Source organism: Myodes glareolus, chromosome 9 (assembly GCF_982192425.1).
Source record: "Myodes glareolus chromosome 9, mMyoGla1.1, whole genome shotgun sequence".
Taxonomy (NCBI): domain Eukaryota; kingdom Metazoa; phylum Chordata; class Mammalia; order Rodentia; family Cricetidae; genus Myodes; species Myodes glareolus.
This window is the reverse complement of record NC_142034.1, coordinates 22,251,921-22,261,931: the sequence shown is the minus strand read 5'-3', so window position 1 is coordinate 22,261,931 and position 10,011 is coordinate 22,251,921.

Below are 10,011 nucleotides of genomic sequence, written 5' to 3'. Positions count from 1 at the left end.
AGACGCCCACTCGTTGAGGTTAGCTCACTGGCTGCCCCGCCTGACTATCCCGTCGAGGGGCGGAGCCTCGCGCCCGGACCTTTACCACGACCGCCTCTGTTTATGCGCTCACCATTGGCCCCAGGGACTGCCAGTCGACTCTGGGGTGGACGCCAACTTGAGGTCTCATCATTACTCTGCATCTATTGGCAAATAGAAAGTTTCTTCCTTATGATTGGACAGGGGACTGTCAGTAAGACTAAGGAAAAAGCCAATGGAACAGGTGGGGCGTGTCTTGCCCCACCCTAGCCCTGAGCAGGTGAGACTCATTACCGTCCCCTTCCCCCTACCTGTTCAACAGGTGAGTCAGGGGGCGGCCTGGGAAAGGACTGACGCCTTCACTGGCCAGCCGACTCAGCGTCAGGCTTATTCATTCCTGCCCCAACGTAGCAATAAGATGTTTGTAAAGCATTTCATAGGCTTTGTGCTAGGTTGGGATTCCTCCCCTCCACAAAAGCCAGAGTGTTCCTTCTATTTAGAATTAGAAGGCCTGGGTTTGGGTTCCCTCCTTAGTCTCGGTATGACCTCAGGCCAATTAGTTTACCTTTCACCCCGGTTCTCCTCATCGGCAAAGTGGCTTCATTAGCTTTATCTGGCTTAGGTTGGAGAGATTAAATGAAGTAAGCTTTATGGTGGTGCTTGCACAGCCAGGGATGTCAGAATTTAACCAATGATACGGTCAATTTCAAAAACTGTTGGGAGGGCCGGGCCGTGATGGAGCATGCCTTTAATCCCAGCACTTGAGAGGTAGAGGCAGGAGGGAGGATGTCTGAATTCTCGAGGCCAAGCCTGGTCCACAGAGCAAGTTCCAGGACAGCCAAGGCTACACAGAGAAACCCTGTCTCTAAAAACAAAAAGCAAGCAAGCAAACAAACAAACAGAAAAACTATTGGAGCAACAAACGATCTGCATTAGAAGAATATTTTTAATGGACTTGCATGGCAACTCAACCGTGCAAGCCTGACAGCCTGAGTTTGATTCCTGGAGGAGGGGGACAATGAAGTCCCACAGGCTGTCCTCTGATCTCCATGTCCCCGCCTTGGCACGGGTACCACACAAATAAAAGTAAATAAAATGCGATGCAATTTTAAAATTAAGCTTCAAAGGGGTCGCGAGACTAGGAAATAGGATGCACTCCAAACTAGGACGCCTTCTTACTTCAAGTCCCACCATATCATAGAGAAACAGAGCAGGAGAAGGGTCACTAAGTGTGTGTGTGTGTGTGTGTGTGAACGCACATGTGCAATGTGTGCACACATGGGGGCAGGGTGGGGGGCGGTAATAACACTCCAGGGAATAACAGACAAAAGAACAGTGATTCCATTAAAGATTAAATGATGGTATAAAGAACCTTTGGGAGGCTTGTGGGGGCATCAGACATTAGATGGAAGGAAAGGAAGCATCGGCCTAAATGAAACGGGGCAGCAAGCCCTTCGATAGTGAACAAGGCTGGTTGGTTAGCTATCAGAAAGAACTCCAGACAGGCCACTCAAGAAGTCCTAGATATTTCCTCCTGTGGTTGCTGAGATGACTGCCGCTGTGGCCGCACCACGAACCCAGGTTCCTGGAGCTGCTCATTCATCCAACACAAGTACTGAGCACCGACTGTATGCGAGGGGCCAAGTTTAGAGCCTGGCTGCACAGAAAATTAAACGCATCCTAACTCTCAGAAAGTTTACAGAGCGACAAGAGTTCCCAGCCTGTGTGGGAGTTGAGAGAGTGGCTGTTTAGAAAAGGATTTCCTGAACACACACACGCACACACACACACACACACACGCACGCACACACACACACACACACACACAAGAGCTGATGGGGTAAAATAACTCCAGCTGAAGGTACCCTAACAGTGTCTTTGACCACAGTTCCCCGGCAGGGAAAAGAATGAGGCTTAACTTGTTCTCTTCCATCCAGTAAGTCTTCCTGAAAGGGGCAGGAAGATAGCAGCATCCCAGGAAGATAGCTACACATGCCAGGTTGCTCAGGACCACTCCCCTTTACTATTTCCCCTGACTCCCCCCTCCAGCTTACCTGGGAGTCTTTATCTCCACCTAAACCCTCCCCCACCTGCCTACTTGCCCCCCTTCCACGAAAAGCAGTGATCAATCCAGAGCTCAGGAAGAGCTCACCATCTCAAGCTGCTGCCTCTGCCAGGGTTCCAGCCTCCACCCAATCCGCCCACCCAGTCACACACCACTTCCAAACCCTTTGCGAGTTTCCTGCCACCTTTGTCTGCACTTCGGCCAACCGGCAGCAGGGGAGGGCTGTGGAGAGAGCTGTAGTAGCCTAAGTGGAATTGGGGGGAGGTTGGGGCTTCTTAATAAGCTCTGTGTATCCCCAGAATGTACCCCTGCTTGTCTTCGGCAAGCCACGGCAGGTCCCCAAAGCCAAAGTTAAACTCCCGGGTGGAGGCTCCACTATGGAAGGCAGCAACGCCTGCTCCTCCCAGATGGATGAGTTTCCTGTGTGTTTCCTAATCTCCTACTACGTGCCTGCCAAACACGGGGGCTTCATCTGCACTCTTTCCTGGAATCAGCCATCTGCACGAGGGATTTGGTCTCCTGGTGGGGAAGGAGCTATTTAGGAATAGAGCTGAGCTCTGCTGTGACCATGGCCTCCTTTGCAGTTTGAACTTGAAGGAGAGGCCACCAGTCCATTTTACCCAATCTTCTGCTTCCCTTTAAAGGCAAGGATTTTTGTATTTGACAAATCTCCAAAAAAGGGAAATTCTCCAGCCTCCCTTATAGCAAATGCCCTTGTCTCCTTTTCCTGACAACGGTGTTTCTTCTGATGTCTAGCTTCAACTCAAACCCCTGCAGCTTAACCTCACTTCTCTTCCCTGGAGCTCAGTAAGAGCAAAATCCTTGGGCCACCAAGACTAAGACATATCTGACTTGCAGCTTTTTGGAGCCTGAGAGTTGGGAGTGATAGGGCACCAACTGGTCCATCTCAAGCTCCCCAGAGAGAGACAGAAGCTGAGGAGAAAGAGGAGGGGCCTGTGCACCGCAGAGCCTCTTGAAGGCAAAGGTGAACATTCGCCAGTGTCCAGAACAGCCAGGCCACCTCCCTGCTTATGTCATTTTTCTCTCATGTTCCATAGGCCTCTGGGCCATATAAGGAGGCAGGAGAGTTTCTGTTCTTCTTTTTCTAATTATTATTGTAGGATACATGATGGGTGGGTGTGGCATAGCATGCCCCTCAAGCTGAGACAACTTTGTGGAGTTGGTTCAACAATTCCTTTTTTGTTTGTTTGTTTGTTTGTTTGTTTTTCGAGACAGGGTTTCTCTCTGTAGCGTTGGAGCCTGTCCTGGCACTCGCTCTGTAGACCAGGCTGGCCTCGAACCCACAGAGATCTGCCTGCCTCTGCCTCCCGAGTGCTGGGATTAAAGGTGTGTGCCACCACCGCCCAGCTACAATTCCTATTAGTTTTATGTGGGTTCTGGGGCTTCAACTCAAGTTGTCAGGTCACACAGGAAGTACCTTTACCCACTGAGTCATCTTACCAGCCTGGGTTTCTGGTCTTCATTTGAACTTAACCTTTATGCTGTGGAGAGAGAGTTCCTGATGGATGGCTGTCATTTGGACCCATAGAATACACACACACACACACACACACACACTCGCACACACTCACATACAAATACACACATTCACATACATATACACACACATACACACTCACATACATACAAACACATACACACACACTCACATACATACACACACTCACACACTCACATACATACACACACTCACACACGTACACACACACATACTTACACAGAGACCTCCTCTTCAGATAACCACTTGTAGAAAGGATAATGCAGGCTTATCTTTGAATCATGTAGGGGCCTCTGCCCTGGTTTTCTAACAGTGACAAAGAAAACCGGCGACCAATAGCTGAAGTTTTTCTGGGCAGATCCGAATCAAAGACTATGGTAAAATCTAAAGGCCGAATGGGCATACTTATCTATCCCTTCCGGCGTAGAGCCATCCTTAGGCCTAGGGAAGAGGCCTTCTGTCCTGGGTCCTCCCCTTTAAAAGCCCAGACTTTTCATCCTTGTCCTGGCCTTTCTGGGATTTGATTCTCCACCCAGGGCCAAGGAGGGGAGAAGGCTGCACTTTCTCACACATCTTCCGAACCAGGTATCCGAAACCCTGGCATTCCTTGTCCAGCAAGAACTCTGCTTCTAAACCTATGAATCTTTCATGATGTCTTTCATCCCAAAGGTCCTGGCACTTGTGGGTGGTAAGCCAAAGAAATTACAAGTTCAGCTTTAGTAAGGTGAAAAGAAGGACACAGTCGAAAATACACACATTGACGTGTCCTCATGCATGTGTAGGGCTGGAAGAGCTTTGTGTAGTGGCCACAGACAGAAGGAAGGAAAGGCAGATGTCCCAGGGGCTAAGGACAATTCTCCCTGGGGCTATCATGTTCTGACAGAGGGAGAATTCTGAAGTCCTTCCTGGCTTTTGGTGGCCATTGTGGGGTTCCTCTGTGCTGGACTGCTTATTTCACAGATTGCTCACATCGATCTGCGAGCCTCGGCAGGTCCTCCAGCTTATGTCGAAGGATGCTGGGGGCAGGGCTAGATTGGGACACTGGCTGCAGAAGGCTTTGGAAGTCTCTGAGCTCCCTGCTGGAGGGATCCCCACTTCAGCTAGCACTAGAGCCCTGAAGGGGGGGAGCATTCCTGCCATCTTTGCAGCACTTTGGGGCCTCGAGGCCTTGAGGCCAGATGCTGCCCACAGCTAGCCCTGTGGGTGTGCTTCCAGCCAAGGAAGGCTCCTAATTACAGAGGTAGCTCCAGCAACAGGCATGACACTTCACAGCAAGGCATGTGGGCGGGATGGAATGCCAAAAAGAAAACAGGGAGACAAGAAAACAGAGATAGGGGAAACAGAAATAGTACCGGCCGGGGCCAGATACCAGAGGTGGGGGAAGGGGAGCCCAGAGGAGCTCTGGACCTGTTTAGAGGATGTCTATCCTAGGCTGTCCCCCTTAACTACGACAGCTCTTCCAGAATGAAGTCCTAGGACAGCTGCTCCCCTTTAGCCCCAACCCCCACGGGTGAAGTCTCAGGACAGGCTTCTGACATGGGTGTGCTCTGAAGCAGGTCTTGTGAATGCTCCTGAGCAGCTGCCTGCAGGTCCCAGTATAGTAGTTTTTTCGGGGGAAGGGAGGAACCAGTGAGACATTGCCTCCTGAGTCACCCAGCTTCCTGCTCCTGGCTTGGGCGACTCCATGAGCAGACTGGCACAGGTGGGGCCCCACCTGCCCTGCCAGCCTACCTGCCCCTCCCTCCCTCCCTCCCTCTACCCTCCCCTCCACAAGCCCTGGGAAATGCCTGCACTAGCCAGGAACCGGTCCCACAGAGAGGCCATTGGTCCTGAGTAAGCTCGCACCTGTGCGTGTGGTCACGCCTGCTTGTGGGACACACACACACACACACACACACACACACACACACACACACTTCTCTTCCACCTTGGAGTTCTTGTAACCCCATTCCCAGGTTCACATGAGAAAACTGAGGCTGGAGCCAGGAGAGGGGCTTGTCTGTGGTCCCTGAACAGCAAATGCACAACAGGGCTGGAACCAGAACCTTTGTCTCCTGCCCACTGGGTCATCTCCCAAACGACCTCTGTTTCCAACCCAGGGAAAGTGGGATTCTGCGGGGAGGGAGGAGGAAGCAAGAACTGATTCTTCAAGCTTGATTTCTGTCATCTGAAGTAAGGCTTTAGGAACACTTTGGGCTTAGAGAACCCGGGTGGAAGGCAGGTGGATGCCTCTGATGCCTAGGGCACCCCCACCCCAGACTCTATACCAACAACCTAGAACGTATATCCATAGTCACCACCTATGGTACCCAGCGAGCACAGCCATAGCAAAGAGACCACCATACACACCCCGAGGTCTCAGTGACTCGGTAGGAATTGGGATGGGACTGGAAATCTAGGGCCTGGGCCCTGGGGAATGTGAGAGTTGAGACCCTTGAATATTTCATCAGCACTTCAGCTCCAACTGAAGCAGCAGCCAACTTACAGCTCATGGATAATTTATGATCCCAACAGAGAACCTGGAAGTCGTGAGGGGGAGGGGCACTGAGGGGGAAGACGGGACCAAGCTGTGGACAAGAGTGATGGAGACAAGCCAGTGGGGACAGGAGTCTGTGAGAGAGGTCAGGGACCTCTCCAAGTTTGAGAATAGCAATATATTAAAAATAAATAACAACACCTCGAAGCTGGAAAGAATTGCTAAAGGTTAAAGCCATAGGACAAGTATTTTCTGACTCCCGAGTCTGACCCCAAGTCTGTGACGGAGTGTATAATCCCATTCTGAGATAACAAAAAAATGTAATGGTTCTGTGTGACTGTGAGGCCCTCAAACAATCCCCCTGCTCCACACTTGGGCAGGCCAGGAAGAAAAGCTAGACTTCACCCTTGGACCAGCTGAACCATCCCTTGCCAGCCTCCTCCTCCAGGAAGACCCTAAGAACTTTAGCCAAGTGGTTAAAGGCAAAGGAGGGAGTCAGGCATGGTCACCTCTGACTTCATCCGAGGAATATTAACACTACACCCTCTTCCACCTCCTTTTTTTCTGGGTAGAGTTTCACAAAATCTAGGCTGGCCCCCAAGTTGCCATGTGGTTGAAGACGATCTTGAGCTTTTGATCCTCCTGCCTCCATTCCCAGATTGCAATCCTGTATCATCTTATCCAGTTTATGTAGATGAGAATGGAACCCCGAGAGCTCTGTGCATGCCAGGCAAACTCGGTGAGCTATACCCCCAGCCTCACAAATTTCTTTCTTTTTAAAGGTGAGCTGGAGAAGATGACCCCAAATGGAAAATGGCAACTTCTTGGGGCCTCTGCTTTCCTCATAACCTTAGAGAACTCTTCCAAGTGGTCCAAGGATCAAGCGTATGCATGTGGAGGGGAGAGCAAACAAGTAAGCATACCTTCCCCTTGCCTCAGTTTCCCCACCTGAGTCATGGGCAGAATAGGTACTCCTATACCAAGGGCTGTTTTAGGGGACCAAAGAGATGCTATCGGGAGCCCTTGGCGCCAGCTGAGACCCAGGGAGGTAGTGATTATGAGGTGACAGGCCCACAGGCTGGGCCTGGAATTTCAGTTTCTGCTAGGGCTGATCGCTATGGTTCCCAGCATACTCCCATTGAATCCCTTCATCTTGGAACTTGATCGTAAAGGGAGCCAGCCAGAACTGTGTGTTAGCCCAGATCAGATTTGGCCCCAGCCCTGGAGTTTGACCCAGACTCTTGGGGGCTCTGTTTCCCCATCCATGACATCAGGGCTATCTTCCAGGGCTGACCTTGAAGAGATATTGTAAAAGAGGGCCTGGAGGAAGGCCAGAGTGGGGAGAAAAGGATGATGGCCCCAGGGCCCTGTAATCTTTGCTAGCCTGGTAGTTATTAGCTCCAGTCATCTGACATGGAGAAAGGCCCCTTCTTTGTCCCCAGAAGAGACCCTATTTTCAGAGACAGGTAACATCGGATAAGACCTTAAGGATTCTTCCTTTTATTTTTAAATTTAAGCTGTGGACGTTTTGTCTGCAAGTATGTCTGTGCACTGTATGCGCGTGCAAAGGACAGAAAGGGACAACAGATCCCCTGGAACGGGAGCTGTAGGTTGTTGTACGGAGCTGCCATGTGGATGCTGGGAATCAAACCCAGGTCCTCTGAAAGACCAGCCAGTGCTCTTAAATGTTGAACTGACTGTTGAACCATCTCTCCAGCCTTTATCGTTATTATTATTGTTATTATTTTTAAAGATTTATTTATTATGTATACAGTGTTCTGGCATGTAACACTCCAGAAGAATGAACCAAATCTCATTACAGATGGTTGTGGGCCACCATGTGGGTGCTGGGAATTGAACTCTGGACGTCTGGAAGAACAGCCAGTGCCCTTAACCTCTGAGCCATCTCTCCAGCCCCCCACCCCTCCTTTTTTTTTTTTTTTTTTTTTTTTTTTTTGAGATAGGGTTTCTCTGTGTAGCTTTGGAGCCTGTTCTAGCACTCACTCTGTAGATCTGTAGACCAGGCTGGTCTCGAACTCACAGAGATCTGCCTGTCTCTGCTTCCCAAGTGCTGGGATTAAAGATGTGCACCATCACTGCCCGGCTAAGTATTCTTTTCAAGACTGTCCCCATTATAGTAGGTTGTCAGTACTCACGTTAATGCCATGAAAGCATGTCATGTAAGCAGCATCCCACTGCTAAATAACACTAGCTTAAAAAACATACCAGTTTCGGGGTAAGAAGGGAATTTATTCCTTTGGAATTTGAGGAAGCTGATGTGACTTTCTTCCGCTGACCAGCACTCTCAAGATGCAGGAGCTGCTATCCTAAGTTTCCCCAGCAACGCTGTCCCAGGCCACCTAACATGATACCTAAAATCCCATGGACCTGACATCAGAATTCTATTCCCCCTCCCTTCCTTTTATCTTTCCTACCTCTCTTCTTCCCCTCTGCTCTTCCCCACTCTGCCTTTTCAATTCCTTATAGGCTAAACGTAGTAGATGCTCTATACTCTACCGTCTTCCCTTTCCCCAGCTGACAGCTCAGAGTCCCCAAGGCCTGTCCTTCCTTCTGACCATAACACTTCACCTTCCCTTCTCTGAGCATCACCTGGAACAGGGGCAGTTCTGAGGGTGGCAACAATTATCGGGTGCCTGGTCCCTGGGAGGCACTCTGCATGACAGAGTTCTGCTTTCATATGAATGGGAATGTTCTGGATTCAGAACATTCCTGTGGCATCTCCTGAGTTTGGTCTGACTGTATGAGGTCACATCCCAGTGTTTTCTGCCCAGCTCACACCTCCGCCCAGCATACTGTTGAGAATGGAAGGGCTAGTGGGGTGCTGTGGGAAGGGTAGGAGAGGTGAGAGCATCTGGCCTGGGTGGGGCTGGAGGGCCCACGCAGAGACTGGCTGGGACTCTGTCTCACCGGTTTGGGGAGCCAGCTGGCTGGGCAATGGGAGAGGCTCACATTAGGGAGAAATGGGAGGGTCTGGCAGCTCCCTGAGAAAGAGGAGCTGAGTGAAGCATACTGGACTAGCTAAGCGCCTGGATGGGATTCCTAAGGGTAGCTGGCTAATATGCATACACACACACACACACACACACACTCAAACATAGCCACACGTAAACTGAAACCCTTCAGCATTCTGGGTCCCTCTCACCTGACTCTATTTTCCTAATGTATCTAGCATAACTCAATTTTTGTTTTTAGACAAGTTCTTCCTAGCCCTGGCTGGTCTGGAACTTCTGCCTCCTGAGTCCTGGGGTACCAACAATTTATAGAAGATCTATTGTTCACCATCTGCCTCCAGTGGAGCAGAAGCTCCGGAAGGGTGAGGTGATTGGCCTGTTTTGCCCATGATCATGTGTCTCGTACATAAAAGGTGCTCACCGTGTAGAAGAATGACACGGTGTGTGAGAATGAATGAAGCGTGTGCCCAAAACATACTTAGGCACACACGCATGTATGGACAGAAACATACACACTCAAAGACATCTGGGTGCCAACAGGCTCACAGCTGCCACACATACCCTCAGACAGGCACACACACATACACACCTTTGCCCTCTGGTCCACAAGCACTTTCCATACCCACACCCAGCAGTCCAAATTCCAGAGCTGGTACTCACAGCAGCACACATCTGTGCAGACATGCTCAAGCACATCCTGCCCCTGCACCACACTGTGCCAGATCTGGAGGGCAGCCCCTCCCTGGAGCAAAGGGGTGGGTCACTAGACGCTGACAGTGCAACAGCCTGGGAGGGTGAGGGTGGACAGAGCCATTCTGGTACCTGGGAGCTGTCAGGAAACCACTCTCCTATGATAGAGATGAAGGTTGGAGAGAGGCTACCAGTTCCCTATCCTGAACCCGCTTCTCCCTCTAAAGGCCAACAGACTTGGACCAGACAGAGCCTAGGGGAGAGTTAGAGA